We start from the raw sequence: 15683 nt of genomic DNA, 5'->3' as shown, positions 1-15683 counted from the left end.
CCAGTGCAGGAGCTGATCATCAAAGACTGTGATACGTGCCTCACAAGAGACAACCTTCTTACACTAGGGATAGGACGGGACATAGACTCAATGGTGGTGATCATTTTTATTCTGAATTTCTGAAGTAATCACATTTTTCTGTAATTGGGAGGATTAAAGTTATGGCTTTACAGGTGGGGAATGCATGTCTGAGACTCATTGGGGAAGCCATGCAGTATCAGGTAGGTTTACTTATTTGGGGGTCATCACTGTGCATAGGCCATTTACAACTCTATATCCAACACAGTTTTGCCCCCACCCCTGCCCTATTTTCTACAGGGAAAAGAGGTATTCACCTGGCTGGAACCCACTTACTGCAACCCTCTAGCATGTCTTCCAGTAAGTATCATGGATGTGCAGGTGAAATTGTAAGGGTAGTAATTTAAAATGGCCTCATATTAGTCGACGAGGAAAATCTTTTGGACATTTCTATCCAGATTTACTTAACCAAGTGTTTTAGTTATGGAAAGGTTACTCCCAAAATTATATGAAATCAAGTTATATTTGTTATGATACCACTTGTGATATCAGTCTTGTGTAGAAGGGCAGGGGCTTTGTCTGCATATGCCTACTGCCTTGTGGGCACACAATACACAACTATTTGTAAAAAGCGTTACATTATTTCAATTCAGAAGAATTGCGAAAGAAGTAAAACCTGACCGAAAAGCAAAAGGAGATAAGAGATTTAAATCATTTGCCTCTTCTCTTGGCCAGTTCACACTTGTAAAGTGACTAAAAGGCAAAACATTACAACAATGTATAAGGGAGCTAAGGGAAACTTAAAAGTATTTGTTAAAATGATTTCAAAGTTGAGTGTGGGGGGGTGACCTTAACTACATGTATTTGCAATATTTCTTTAAAGGTGGACTGCCACAAGAAGGATGCCTTGATTTTCCCCCTATGGAGCCCAGGGCACTTTGTTCTGTGTGTAAATGAATCTTTATTGATTGCAAAACCACACTTATCGAGGAATATTTTTCTGTTCACTTTTCAAATATATATTCCCTTCAAAAACTGATCACATAATCTGACGCACATAGTACAGGATTGACGCTTTACTTGATGTTAAGGAAAGAATACAGGTGAAACAAGACAAATTGTGTGATTACTAGGTGTGGTAATGTGGTAGAAAAAAAATGCCCTCTCTACTTAAACGTCACAGCTCCTGACAAGAACGGAACAGTAATGTAGACAAAAAGAGCACCAATCACAAACATTAAAAAATGACAACACAAGGCAGTTATAACGGTACACTACTGCACATAATTATCATGAGGTCACACGCTTGGATTAATCAAGCATTCATGGTCATCATGATGTAAGCTCATAATGTGGCTTTTACAACACTGAACACTACCCATGTTGGGGTCATCTCTCCATTCCGAAACCCCACCATTCCGAAACCCCACCATTCCGAAACCCCACCATTCCGAAACATTGCCATTCCGAAAAATATTTTTCGGAATGGTGATGCTTAAAAAGCACCACCATTCCGAAACCCCACCATTCCGAAACATTGCCATTCCGAAAAATATACTCCTCCACCCACCTCCAACCACCTCCACCCACCTCTACAACCTCCACCCACCTCTACAACCTCCACCCACCTCCACCCACCTCTACAACCTCCACCCACCTCTAGACTCCGCTCCTCCACCCACCTCTACAACCTCCACCCACCTCCACCCACCTCTACCCACCTCTACAACCTCCACCCACCTCTAGACTCCTCCACCCACATCCACCCACCTCTAGACTCCGCTCCTCCACCCACCCACCTCTACAACCTCCACCCACCTCCATCCACCTCTAGTCTCCTCCACCCACCTCCACCCACCTCTACAACCTCCACCCACCTCTAGACTCCGCTCCTCCACCCACCTCTACAACCTCCACCCACCTCCACCCACCTCTACCCACCTCTACAACCTCCACCCACCTCTAGACTCCTCCACCCACATCCACCCACCTCTAGACTCCGCTCCTCCACCCACCTCTACAACCTCCACCCACCTCCACCCACCTCTACAACCTCCACCCACCTCCATCCACCTCTACAACCTCCACCCACCTCTAGACTCCGCTCCTCCACCCACCTCTACAACCTCCACCCACCTCCACCCACCTCTACCCACCTCTACAACCTCCACCCACCTCTAGACTCCTCCACCCACATCCACCCACCTCTAGACTCCGCTCCCCCACCCACCTCTACAACCTCCACCCACCTCTACAACCTCCACCCACCTCCATCCACCTCTACAACCTCCACCCACCTCTAGACTCCGCTCCTCCACCCACCTCTACAACCTCCACCCACCTCCACCCACCTCTACAACCTCCACCCACCTCTAGACTCCTCCACCCACATCCACCCACCTCTAGACTCCGCTCCTCCACCCACCTCTACAACCTCCACCCACCTCCACCCACCTCTACAACCTCCACCCACCTCCATCCACCTCTACAACCTCCACCCACCTCTAGACTCCGCTCCTCCACCCACCTCTACAACCTCCACCCACCTCCATCCACCTCTACAACCTCCACCCACCTCTAGACTCCGCTCCTCCACCCACCTCTACATCCTCCACCCACCTCCACCCACCTCTACCCACCTCTACAACCTCCACCCACCTCTAGACTCCTCCACCCACATCCACCCACCTCTAGACTCCGCTCCTACACCCACCTCTACAACCTCCACCCACCTCCATCCACCTCTAGTCTCCTCCACCCACCTCCACCCACCTCTACAACCTCCACCCACCTCTAGTCTCCTCCACCCACCTCCATCCACCTCTAGTCCTTTGTTTTTTTACTTGGAAAAGCAAACGATGATATTTTCATATATCCAGTTGCTTGTTGGCAACCTGGCTGAGTGGCCCTATTGTTTGTTTGCTTGTTTTTATTTCCGTCTAAAAGCAAGCATGGCAAGTGGCAATGTTTCTATATACCAAGTTGCTTGGATGTCGAAAATGTGGCAACCTAGCGGGAATAGTATACTGTACTCCTCTGTACTGTACTGGACTGGACTCCACTGTACTGCACTCCACTGTGCTGTACTCCACTGTACTGTACTGTACTCAACTGTGCTGTACTGTACTCCACTGTGCTGTACTGTACTGTACTCCACTGTGCTGTACTCCTCTACTGCTCTCTTCTCTTCTGTACTGTACGCTACTGTACTATTCCATACTGTACTGTGCTGTGCCTTACCATACTGTACAGTACAGTACTGTAGCATACTGTGCTGTACCGTGCTGCTGTGCCTTGTGTATGTGTGTGCGCACGTGCGTGTGTGCCGTAAAAAGGGGAGGTGCCAGGGAATGAGAAAGTTGTGATGTCATTTGCGTCACAGCTAAATGTTGCGCAATAACAGTGTGTCTGACAAAAGTAATATTTGTACAGTAAATATGACATTAGATGCAATGTAGTGAAGCTGGATTCTGGGAGCGTGCAGATTTATTTTTGCATGGAGAGATGTGTGCTAACTGTGTGGTTTTGTAGGAGCATGAATAAACAGCCATGTGCTTGTGTACCCCCTGTCCATTAGGGTAGAAGGATGTCACACACCAAGTGTGTTCAAATAAATTCACACACACACACATGCACACACACACACACACAAGTGAGTTCAAATAAAGTCACACAGTACACCCCCCCCCCCCCACACACACACACACACACACCACAAGTGAGTTCAAATAAAGTTTAGTTGAGAAGAATGTGGGAGAGCTATGAGAACTTGGCTTTAATTGCGTTGTTATTGAATCAAATTAGATGTTCCGTTTGAAATGGATTTCAATCATATCACACTTATAGTTTACTCATGCTGCCCTAAATCATTAACATGGTGAAACACATCTTGATGATGTCATCAAGATGTGTTTCACCATGTTAATGAATGTTTTCATAATTACAGTATAGGTATATTAATGACATAGTAAAATGTTGAAAATGATTGGAATGCCCATTGAAACACACTGGCTTGTCTGTCATGATGAGGAGCTGTCTGTGGTGCTGAACTGACTGGCCTAAAAACGCTCCCACGCAGATTTGGTTTGATCTGGTGGGAGCTATTCTCAATCATAAACTACATCTGTGTACCTCGGGAACTTCAAAGTACTCAATTAATCCAATCATAAACAAAACTTGGGTACTTCGGGAACTTCAAAGTACTCAATTAATGTGGGAGAGCTATGAGAACTTGGCTTTAATTGCTTTGTTATTGAATCAAAAAATTAGATGTTTCTTTGAAATGGATTTAAATCATATCACACTTATAGTTTACTCATCTGCTGCCCTAAATCAATAACATGGTGAAACACATCTTGATGATGTCATCAAGATGTGTTTCACCATGTTAATGCATGTTTTCATAATTACAGTATAGGTATATTAATGACATAGTAAAATGTTGAAAATGAGTGGAATGCCCATTGAAACACACTGGCTTGTCTGTCATGATGAGGAGCTGTCTGTGGTGCTGAACTGACTGGCCTAAAAACGCTCCCACGCAGATTTGGTTTGATCTGGTGGGAGCTATTCTCAATCATAAACTGTCACTGTGTACCTCGGGAACTTCAAAGTACTCAATTAATCCAATCAAAAACAAAACTTGGGTACTTCGGGAACTTCAAAGTACTCAATGGTTTGATCAGCGTGGGAGCTATTGTCAATCGTAAATTACACCTGTGTACCTCGCGAACTTCAAAGTACTCAATGATCCTTTAATTTAAAGGCCAATAAGTAGTGGTATAAAAAGGAGACTCGGTCAATCAATCAAACTGTAGGAGTAAGGAGCAAAGCAATAATGGCTTATCTGCAAGTGGCAAACAGCCGAGGGGGGAAAGCCCTTATTATAGATAATTTTCGATACCTAAGAAATAGGTCCATTGTGGGCGAGAAAATATATTGGCGTTGCACCCGGTGCAACGTCTATGTCCACACCCGGTGGCTGGACGTCGACGCTGACCCACCAGCCGACATCGTCGTGTTGAGGCCTCCGGGGGACCACACACACCACGCTGAGGAGGATCTGGTCGCCAGCACCGCTCTAATTGAGCGGATGCTTGAGTGTGTCGCGGCCGATCCAACCATCCCCATTAAGCGGATTTATGATGAAGTCGTGGCCCAAGCAGCAGTTGGGGAAGTGCGGCATATGCCGACTTTTAACTCTATAAAGTCGCGGCTGGATAGGCTTCGGGCGAGCCTCATGCCCCCCATTCCGCCCACCGTCCAGGAGGTCAACGTGGACGGTGAATGGGCTCTAACCTGGGGGGGGCAGGAGTTCCTGGACAAACACCACCGCCAGCATGGCTTTGTGGTGTTTGCAACCGAGGATAACTACCTCAAATTGAGCCAGTGTGACCAGGTAAGAACCAACCCCTCTCCCATAAAACATATGCATGTTAAATTACAATGTAGCCTAATAATTTATTTTAAATGACGTATTATACATTATACATATATAATTTATATTATTTTTCTCTTTTTTTTTATTGTTGTAGATATATATGGATGGTACATTTAAGACCTGCCCAAGGCCTTTTTACCAGTTTGTTTCGATACATGGCCTATATTTGGGCAGGGTTGTACCATTTATAATGACCCTTATGTCTGGAAAAACGACCGACATGTATCGCGCTGTCCTCCGCCGTGTGAAGAGGAGGGTCGCGCGCATTACTGGAGAACCGTAAGTGTGTGTGTGTGTGTGTGTGTGCACTCACTGTATGTCACTGCAACTGTAATAGAAATATTTTGTGGAAACTAGAATAATCGTTTTTTCTCATCTATCATCTGTCTGTCTGTCTGTTCGCATGCGTCCATCCCTACATGTACATGTACAGATGGAGCCCTACTAGAGTCCTCACAGACTTCGAAATGGGGCTCATTAATGCATTCCGGGAGGAGCTACCCGCAACACGGACCACTGGCTGCTATTTCCACCTCTGCCAGAGCATGTGGCGCAAAATCCAAGAGGTTGGGTTAGCAGGTTAGTGATGGTGTATTTACACAACCAACAAAGAGTCATTATTATTATTATTATTATTATAGTTTTCTTGGTTGCATGCATGCAGACCTGTTGCATGCATGCAACCAATTAGGTTATATCGTACCATATTTTTTAATAGGGCTTACATCGCCACATTCTTAATTATTATTAAAACTTATAATATTACCATTCATTCATTCTTGGGGTTGAAGCTTTTTTGTTCTTTTGTAAATATATATATAATTTATGTATTAGTATTGAGCACTGAGTGCTTATGAAATTAGTAGTAAATTAGATTTTAGTAAGTAAACATATTCTTCACTCGTCTTCACACGTTTACAGGTCCATATAGGCAAGACGCGGTCCTCAAGGATTGGGTGAGGAAGGCTATGGCCACAGGCTACCTCCCCGCTGACCGTCTGGTCAGAAAATTCAGGGCCTTCTGCAGAGTGAGAGAGACCCGCCAGCTGGTCCGCCAATACCCCCCACTAGGTGACTTCATACAATACATGGAGGACACCTATGTGGGGGAACAGGCATTGTTCCCGCCTGCGTGAGTGTGTACGATCGGCGCTCCGACAACAGGAGCAATAACTGGGTGGAAGGTAACGCCTTATATGCTATTATTGTTGTTGTTGTTGCTGTTGTTGTTTTCATTATAATTATTGGTATAGATTTCTTATTCCAAATCTGTTCCGTTTTCTTCGATAACACTGAGCAATGAGGGATTGAAATGTCAATGTGCCATGTGTGCTTACTGCTTATGAATCTACAATTATTTCAGCTTGGCATCACAGATGGAACTCCCGGGTGGAGAGGCGCCGACCCTCCCTCTGGGTGTTCATCCGGAAGCTTAAAGATGAGCAGAGGATGGTGGAGACCATGTGTGGCCATGCCGACCGCGGGGATCCAGCACCCATCCAGCGAAGAAAATGGCGGCAACTGGAGGCCAGGTTTGAGAGTTTTTTATATATGAGAATAATAATGACATAATAAATGGCTGTACGGGTCCAGGGATCAGGTGGAGGCTTTTATTAGATGGATTGATCCTTTGAAGAGCATCCACATTAATGAATTACTCATATTAATTAAGCTACATCTGCTTTTATCAAACAGGCTTCGGAGGATCAAGAGGCAGTATCGGCGTCAAGCCAGAACACTGGACCAATTTTGGGAAGCAGTCAAATTCTGCGTCCACAATTTCCTGTAGGCCTGCTGTGTGCGCCGTTTTTTTTTCTATGGATGCCCCATCTCGAGTGGACTTTTATTTTTTGTTTTTTATAATAGGCCGTTGATTTTTGTACTGTTCTGACCTTTGTATTATTGTTATTATTATTATTATTATTATTTTACTGATTTGTCTGCATTGCAATAAATGCCAGCTGTGAAAGGTCACTTTTTAAGCCTGGACTTTGTTTAATGTATTGCAAAAAAAAGGAGCCTACTAATTTGGTTTGGAAAAAATGCTTTATTTGTCATTGTTGCATAAAACAAGTTTAAGAACAACGAAATTGGAGCAAAGCCCTAAAGTGCGTTTAGACAAGAAAATAAGTTTAGATAAAGACATAAAAAGCATAGAATATGAAGTTATAAAAGTAAAAAGTGGCCCGTGTCATAGCTAATATTAGTGCATTGGTTATAATTTCAAGATGACTGTAATGGTTATTGTTGGAATAAGGCAAGGTGGTAAAATGCTAAAGGTGTTTATTACTCGTTGTGGCATACAGAATAATGGGAAACGATATATTTACATATGTATTCAATATGAATTACATTGGTTTTTACCAAAAGACAAATGGAAATAATCAATTCTAAAAATAACCTCTTGAGTTTTAAATACTAACCTAATAACGAAAATAAAGTGCCCTACTATTGCCTATAATCTAAGCTATAACAAACTGTACAAAAAGCAGGCTTCCGTGGCCCGGTGCTCAGAATATAGAATGACTGCATGGTTACAGCAATAAACGGGTTGATGTTCCTACTACTCCGTGCATGATCTCTTTGCACGGAGGGGCTACTGCATCTAGCCTGCTCCCCACCAATGGCTGCGCTGACGGATCTGCAGGGAGGGAGTAAGCAACGGGGCACGCATTGTGCGCGGCACGGCACCAATACAGACACACGGCCCAGACCCAGACAGACTATAGGCCTGCGGCCGTAACAGTGACAAAGACAAATAATTGTCCATAATGAATAAATCATAGATAAGTGCACAGGATAAATAGGGCTTTGAATAGGAGTGAAAGGCTTCAGTCGTATAGGATCAAAGGCACTTACGTTGGTTTGGACAGACGCATGCATACATATGGCATGAATGGACGGCGATCGACGAAAGTCTTTAATAGATATAGTTAGCCTACTTCTGTCATTCAACATATAGTATTTTATTAAGTGGTAATGAAATCATGGTCGATACAGAAGTATTAGTAATATACGCTTTTCCATATACACACACACTGTGACACACGAATGGGAGAAATGCGAGGCCCTGCAATTACTAATATCAAAAACTATTCCCTCCATCAATAAGGCCAAACTTTATTCGAACAAATATTGATAGTATATATGAAAGCCTTTTAAAATGTTTCAGAGAGAGAGAGGGGGGGAGGGAGAGAGCGAGGGGAGAGAGAGAGAGAGAGGTAGAGGGAGAGGGAGAGAGAGAGAGCGGGGAGAGAGAGAGCGAGAGAGAGAGATAAAGGGAAAATAGTGGTGTTGCGTCAGCGGAGACATCAGTATGGGTGCGCACAGCCGCACGCACACACGCATTTTATGGACCGAGCAACTAGCGGAGGGAGTCTGAGGGACTCGGGGAAGCCACAAATAACAAATAATAGGCTATATTCGGAATTCGGAATGCCAGGGTGTTATAGAAACGGGTAAAACCCTGCCATTCCGAAACATGGAAGTGAACCTTCGGAATGGCGATGCGTTTTTTTTCGGAATGCCAGGGTGTTATAGAAAAGTATAAAACCCTGCCATTCCGAAACATGGAAGTGAACCTTCGGAATGGTGGGGTTTCGGAATGGAGGGGTGCACCCGATCATGTTGTGAGCATGGCTATATTGTCCGTGTGTGCATTGACTTAATCTGTAGCTAAATGTAGATAAATGTTGTGATGCCCATTGGCTTCATCTGTGATGTAATGGTGAAGACGTTGTTGACTCAATTCCAGGATTGTTTTCCTTATAGGTTATGAAGCCATTAAAGAGAGAGATTCTCTTCCTGGACTCTCTATATTTCAGGGGGAAAGGCTTTTCTTCCAAGCCTTATCAAAACATCTTGAGGTTTTAAAACTGTTTGTTTGCTGAAAGTCGTGTTCCCCAGACTTTCTCAAACTTTAAAGTATTGATTTTGGCAGTCATGTTCCCTGACTGAAAACTGTTTGCACTAGGGCTGGGTGATACGGACATTTAGGCCGATATGTGAAGCTTGTATCACTTTAATGTACATGTAAGCCTTTAAAACAAGGAAAAGGGAACACTTCACACAAGGACATAATCTGACATCCCAGCCAACGTCTATTCTAATTTTATGTTATTGTTATAAAATACTTGTATCGCCCATCCCTGGATTGCTCTGCATGTATTTAGGGCTTGCATGTGCAGGTGGGACGAGATCATTTCGTGGCGGCGACGAATCGTTGCGACCTATTGTTGAATCGTTGCGACGTATTGTTTTACGCCATGGCATATTCTTCAATATGTCGCAGGGTAAACAATAATTCGCCGCAGTGTTAAGAATAAGTCGCGGCGTAAAGACTCGTCGCGACGTATTCTTTTACACCATGGCTTATTTTTAAATACGTCGCAGCGTAATAGGAGTTATAGGCGTAATAGTTTAACTTTATTTTTTTTTGCCTGCCGCGGTGCAGGTTATTTATCCTAGTAGTACAATTCTCGAAATGAATGGAGTCCTCTGCTAGTGTAACGGTCAGCGCTCTCGCCCCTATAGTCAAGGCCCCGTGTAGGTGCGGGTTCGTACCTTGCAAATGGCAAACTTTTTTTTTTTAATGTTTTTTTTTTTTAGCCTATATTGTGTATGTATACAGTGTGTGTGCGTGCGTGCGTATACAGTGTGCGTGCGTGTATGCGTGCGTGCGTGCGTATACAGTGTGTGTGTGTGTGTGCGTGCGTGCGTGCGTGCGTGCGTGCTTCATCGTATTTATTATTATTATTATTAATATGCAGGTACAGATGCATGCAGGTACAGATGGACAAACCAGGCAGTGCCAGTGGCTACGGATCCAAGTAGGAAAATAGATAAAATAATAATAATAATAAATACGATGAAGTATAAATATAAATAATAATAATAATAAATACGATAAAGTATAAATATAAATATAAATAATAATAATAATAATAAATACAATTAAGTATAAATATAAATATAAATATGATGAATTATTATTAATACTAATAATAATAATACATATGAAATATAAATAATAATAATAATAATAATAATATTAAATACAATGAAGTATAAATATTAATAATAATAATAAATACGATGAAGCACGCACGCACACACACACACACACACACACACTGTATACGCACGCACGCATACACGCACGCACGCACACTGTATACGCACGCACGCACACACACTGTATACATACACAATATAGGCTAAAAAAAAACATTTAAAAAAAAAAGTTTGCCATTTGCAAGGTTTGAACCAGCTCCTACACGGGGCCTTGACTATAGGGCCGAGAGCGCTGACCGTTACACTAGCAGAGGACTCCATTAATTTCGAGAATTGTACTACTAGGATAAATAACCTGCACCGCGGCAGGAAAAAAAAAATAAACAAAGTTAAACTATTAAGCCTATAACTCCTATTACGCTGCGACGTATTTAAAAATAAGCCATGGTGTAAAAGAAAATGTCGCGACGAGTCTTCACGCCGCGACTTATTCTTAACGCTGCGGCGAATTATTGTTTACGCTGCGACATATTGAAGAATATGCCATGGCGTAAAACAATACGTCGCGACCTACGTCGTCCGCCGTGAAATTATCTCGCCGTCTCTCTGCATGTGTTGGGTTGCATGTATTTTAATGTGGGTGTATTGGGCAGTCATATTTACAAGTCTGCCTAATATTTGATCATGATCAAATGACAGCAATGTACATGTGATGTCATTATTTTGCATTAACTATCAACTTGCTGACATTGATTTCATAGATTTAATTTCTCATCCGAACATTGAAACCATTTTCATTTCCTATATCAAATTCTACTACACAATTGTTCCCAAAACATTTTCAAAGTGTTTAAAAATGCTCTTCCAGAGTTCTGTTCCTCTGAATTTGGAGTTCTGTTCCTCCAACATGCTTTAACCTTCTAGAACTGTTTCTAGACGTTACTAAAATGTATTTGTACTATTGAGCCTTGCAACTACAAGACAGTTCATCTAATTTCGAGTAGAGGGTTGCAGTAACAATACAACATAGAAAATGCAGATAAAAGCTAAAAATAATTCAAAACCAACAACCGATTAAGCCACAATCACAAATCTTGAAGCCATTGAACTTTTGTCTGTTTCATTTTTTTCTTTTTTTTTCTTGATAGGGTCTCCCAAAACAACTCTCGGGAAATGACTGTGGGGTTTTCATGCTAATGGTGAGTGAAAAGGTTTGCAGAAGGGGAAAATGTTAATTGGCATTGGGCACATCTGTAAAAGAAATGTTCAAAAGTCTATTCTGAGTACTGAATTTACAAAATGAATTGCACCAACACAAGTGTACTATATTTGCAGTATTCCTGGTATGTTGCGATGGAGGCTTCATTTGACTTCACAATTGTAAGTACATATAATGTAATAATCAATGATGATATGCTTAATATGGTGCTATTACATTTGGGAGTTTTGTCCATATTTGGACATATTGCTTCTGTCCCAAAGAGTGCCTCCTTTTTTTTTTTTTTTTTTTTTTTATCATGTTTTAATTCCCTGAGGAGTCTGAGTAGTCAGAATATGACATTGTGCTTTGATATAAAATGGGGGGTCTCTTGGCAAATGGTTAGTTGGGTCTCATAATAAACTGATCTGTTGATGCATTGTACTCTTCTTTACTTAAGCACGACATGCCGTGTTTGAGGAGGTGGTGGTGCACTCTGTTGGTGGAGAATCTTCAGGTTGACGGGTACGAGTGTTAACTATTCAAATTATTTAAAGCAATACACTGTGTCAGCAATGTAATTTTGAGTTTGTTTTTACTACAGCCATGGACGTAGGTTTGCTCACTTCACCGTGGAGGGCCAACAGATGGGCAGACAGATTGCCAGTGGAAATGTTACGATACTGTGCAGGATCTCCAGGAAGAGAAGGGGTGGTGCTGTCACCATGGTAAGAAATTATCATTTTACAGAGACAAGAATGTTGTGCTGTCTACAAATTGGGTAATGTGTATCTCACTCCCTTGATGTAAAGGAGACTGATTCTGATTGTGACTCAGAGGAGCCAGTGGATTCAGATCCGGATTCTGATTGGGATTCTGGGAGACTGGCCATTGGAGAGGGAATGGCCACTGGTATTTTGCAGGCAAGGAGCTACATTTTTATGTGGAGCACATTTAAACAATCCGCTTGCAATCGCAGACTCAGAGGTGTGCCATGATACGTAGACATGCCAGCTTGCCACGCAAATGCTGTCTTAATCTGGTATTGCAACAATGACTACATACAATACAGTATGTTATCCGCAGGACAAATACAATTTAAATGAAAATTCCTTTGATACTGTTGTTACAAGGTTATTACAACAAGATTTAACTTATTATGACTCATTGTATGTTCACAGCTGCCAAGCAAAGTGCTGAGGAACATCTTCGTCCTTGTGGTGCTGGAGGATGGCGACCCTGCAATCTGCACTCTAGCTCTCACTTGCAGACGTTTCTGGGAGGTGGTGACGAGGAACACGTTTCGGAAGGCGGCAAATTTTGCCTGGCTTGACAGTAAGCGTCTCACATTCTGGACGGGTCCAACAAACCTTTTTGCAAGAAACTCTAAATTAAATTTCTAATTTATTGAACCTAGAGTTGTGAAGACTTGGGCACACCAACTTACTTTCCCTTACAGAGCATGTAGTGTGTTCTATGTGTGCACAATGTGACCATAGGACAGGTCAGCTAGACCTTTTAACACGGGCTGCATGCAATTAAATCAACAGCATAGTCTTTTTAACCAAATGAAATATTAGTATTAATCATTTTTACCTGAACAGAATATGAACAAATAGCTTCTACACCCAGCATGTGCGTAGGTGACAAGATGGTTATAGAGAACAACAAATTGTACCAGCCCAAGAATGTGAATTACAAATTAAGAGTTTGCTCTGCTCTTTTCTCATCAGGTGTGGTGAACTGGAAGAACTTTTCTGCGAGATACATAAAGAAGTACAGGGTGCCATTCCAGCTCGTCACATGCAGCCAGTGCCTCGCCAAGTTTAAGGACCCAATAGGCTACAGGGGGACTGGACACCGAGGGCAACTACTGTCATTTTATTCTGAGAATGACATGCAAGGCTACTGCAGTATTGACTGTTTTTATGCCGCTGGATGCAGTTTCCACACTTAGGGGGTGTGTGTTGGGGGGGCTGAGTGGAGAGAGCGCTGAGCGCTGACCAGATGTCCCCTTTTGCGTGGGACAGTCCCTCATTGCCAGGACTTTTCAGGCGTCCCACAAATTGAGACCTTGTCCCACATTGTGACTAGCAGTGTTTAAATGCCCTATAGTCCCCTAATAGTTGGCTTTCTGTTGCAAAGCTCTCATTGCCTTTTTCCTGCAAAATGTAGCCTACTATTAAGTCTTAAAATAACATGAGAAATATCCCCTAGGCCACGGTACCAAAATTGACCAAAATTTGCATTTAAAACCAAATGTGAGATCAGAGGGGTTTAATAATAAAATGATAGGCATCATTAGGTCTATTAGGTCTATATGGTCGAATACTTATTACTCAAAATTACGCATTTGAGTAATAAGTTGCTAACGCCGCCCCGTCCCCCCGGTTCCACACAAATACTTCTGTCCCTCAAATTAACAGTTTGGATTTGATTCTGGTCATCCTCATAGACTCCATATGAGAGCTAGTCAGACCTGGCAACCCTGCTGACAGGTCGCTGACAGGTCGCTGCGTTCAGATGAGACTCTTCAGCCTGTTTTAGCCTGTTTTATCGTATTTTTAATATATGATTTTAAGCAGTCCTTTTAGATTTGTACTGTTTGATGGCCATATTTCATCATGGTCGAAGATCAGCTTCAATAATAACCTCAATCGCCTGCTATCCTGCAACACCGATTCAACTACAAACAGTACTGGGACTTCTCAACGCAACGGGTCCCGATAGGGACCCTAGTGTGTAAGTACTGCTGGATCTTAACCCATCCGTTTTCACCTTTAACAGCAATAACATCTGATCAACGCACTGGACTCCTCTTGGAGTCCTTGCGTGTAAGTAGCTGCCTCTAGCTGCATAGCCCCGGGCATAGCATAGCCCAGGGCTAACAACAACAACAAATCTCTATCTCCTGTACTGTGTACTGGCAGCTATTGTTCTGTTTCCATAGATGGCTCCACTTACCCCTGATGTCTCTGAGCTGGACAACCTACGATCCGAACTCCGCACGATTGAGGGACTTCTGGGTGATGTCCTCCGGCGGAAGACGCTGGTGCAATCCAAGCTGGACAGACTGGATCCGGATGGACCCCGTTGTTCCAGTCCCACACCGAGTCGTCCATGGGTGTCTGTCGTTCGCAATGGGAAAAAGCGCTCGCTTCCCTGCTTCTCTCCCGACGTTTCAGACAACCGTATTCCACTGTCTAACTTTTTCACCCCACTTTACAGTGGGTTACGGGCTGCCCCGGAGTTTGCAGCTAGCCCCGTGCTAGTTGTGGCTAACCGGGTGCTAAGGCTAACCAATCACAGTGACTGAGTCCATTACTTCCATTACTTCCACTGCCCCGATGGTCAATATTGAGAATTGTCCCCTCTGGCCCAAACATTGTATCTATAAGGGTGGATGCCTAATCGATAATTCCCCGGAAATTATAATTATTGGCGATTCATTGATCCGCTCTGTTGTGATTCCTGGAGCCATCACCTATAGCCTTCCCGGTGCCAAAGTCCATAACCTCATTGAATTGGTCCCTGTCATTCTTGATCACCACCCCACAGCACACATATTATTTTTCCATGTTGGCTCAAACGATGTTCTGAACCGAAATTCTGTCAGACTTATGGATGAGCTTGAATCACTCGCCACTACTGTTCAGAGCCTAGGTAAAACCTGCATTTTTTCTGGCCCAATTCCCGCCCCTTCTAAGAGTCCCGAACATTTTAGTAGGCTCCTGAGCTTACATGAAGGCCTTCTGCCTAAAAAATAAAATGGGTTTTATCAGCAATTTCGACAGTTTCTGGACCCGCAAACACCTCTATAAGCAAGATGGCCTTCACCCCAGTATTCAAGGCACGAATCTATTAATCACTCAATTCATTAATTTCATCGCATTCAGCTATAAGTGATATGCACCCCAGCATGATCCTACCATAGAATCACACTCCACCAACCATAAGCATCTCCCTTCGGGTCATGCTGACTCCTTTTCCATTTCCTGCACCCTACCTATTCCT

The sequence above is a fragment of the Protomyctophum bolini genome (assembly GCF_963924005.1).
Source record: "Protomyctophum bolini genome assembly, chromosome: 17".
In the NCBI taxonomy this organism is placed as follows: Eukaryota; Metazoa; Chordata; class Actinopteri; order Myctophiformes; family Myctophidae; genus Protomyctophum; species Protomyctophum bolini.
Note: the sequence above shows the minus strand (reverse complement) of the source record.